The sequence below is a fragment of the Pygoscelis adeliae genome, unplaced genomic scaffold (genome assembly GCF_000699105.1).
Source record: "Pygoscelis adeliae isolate BGI_AS28 unplaced genomic scaffold, ASM69910v1 Scaffold65, whole genome shotgun sequence".
NCBI classification, from domain to species: domain Eukaryota; kingdom Metazoa; phylum Chordata; class Aves; order Sphenisciformes; family Spheniscidae; genus Pygoscelis; species Pygoscelis adeliae.
The window spans coordinates 2,620,738-2,622,125 of record NW_008824864.1 but is presented as its reverse complement, the minus strand read 5'-3'; the positions used below and the strand labels follow the sequence as shown (position 1 = coordinate 2,622,125).

The 1,388-nt window shown below is 45.6% G+C and overlaps 1 protein-coding gene across 1 annotated transcript in view; it reads right to left on the bottom strand.

Moving 5' to 3' along the window:
• PTHLH (parathyroid hormone-like hormone) overlaps positions 1 to 1,388 on the bottom strand; it is a 10,386-nt gene that overhangs the window by 8,795 nt on the left and 203 nt on the right. The window lies entirely within an intron of this gene.

Sequence of the window (1,388 nt, the reverse complement as noted above, 5' to 3'; positions counted from 1 at the left end):
ACGGAATGGGGATGTTGGGAAGACCTCTAATCCTGACCTTTAAAAACAAGTGTTAGAACAACCCTAGTTTCAAAAAGTGAAAGAGTATTTCTTAGCAAATCTAACTTTTTAAAAAAACAAATTTGGCTTAGATCCAGGTCAGAGTTTCTTAGCCAAGGAAATACAGTTTTTGATTGTACTTCAATTATTTTCATTTTTTAAATTCTGAAACTGAAGTTTGGTTCTGCTATATCCCAAGAGAAGAAAATGGTCTCAAATGAAAGAAATAGCTCAACAATAGTTTGCAGGAGTACGAAACAGCTAAGCATTAATGGACTGGGAAGAATACACTGTAGCATTATCAGCAATAACATGTTCTACACAATTTGCTGTAGGAGATTTGTAATAGCTGTCTGCCTGGTGCCAAAGTTTAGGTGTGTCTGAAGTCACTTCACCTGGGGGATTTTTTTTGTTGCTTAAATGGCAGAGGAAGTGCTATTTGGAGATCTTGTCCTTATGTATGTGATAAAACAGTTACAAGGAAACCCATGTGAAATTGTTTGCTGTGTCATGTTCCCTGTAAGTTGTGACTGGATTTTCCAACCCTCTTTCTCCAACCTGACTTCCTTTTGAACTCAGTAACAATACAGCCCTCCACAGTATGACTGAAGTGTTTCTTCCTTAGAAAATCTGATGCAAGTCCAGTGAAAGCCAGTGAGTTCGGTGTGTGAGACAGCTGCTCCTACATCAGCCCAGTGGCTTCTCTTCTGCACTTTGCGTAGGGGATATTAGTATAAACCATGCGGATTATTTTGGAAGGAGCAAAAAGGTCATTTCCTGAACAGACTCTCTTAAGTTACATTGTCATTTATCAAAAAAATATGCGTCTGCCTCCAAGTCAGATACTGGACTCCCTTTGGAAATTCTTTTTTTGCTGAAGCGGCAGAAATCCAAAGAAATTGTTCAGTACTTCAGTTTCATGACGGCCCTCACTACTGTGTGTTTCCCCTACCCTTATCAACATTGGCTCCACGCCAGTGCCGAAGTATGCGGTACTTAGTGTAACACACAGCAGTTTGATAAAACGGGATGCTCCCTACGAGGACCCTCCCAGGACGCGGGAAGGCGCACGGGCGGTAGCCGCATGCTGGACAAGCACACGGCTGCATTGCTGCTCCCCTCGGCAGAAGAGACAGCTTTAACATCTCCTTCCCAAAAGTTGTATAAGTTCAGACAGCCGAAAAGCGCCCTCTCCCTGCCCCAAACGCCCTCTGCCTATCGCTTAGACACCACCAGTGAGCACCTGGGGCAGGTAACCCGGAGCCGCTTCGCTGCAGAGCCGCGCCGGGAGCGCTGCTGGAGGCTGCAAACCCCCCCGGGCTGCTCCCACCGCCGGCACCGGCGCTGCC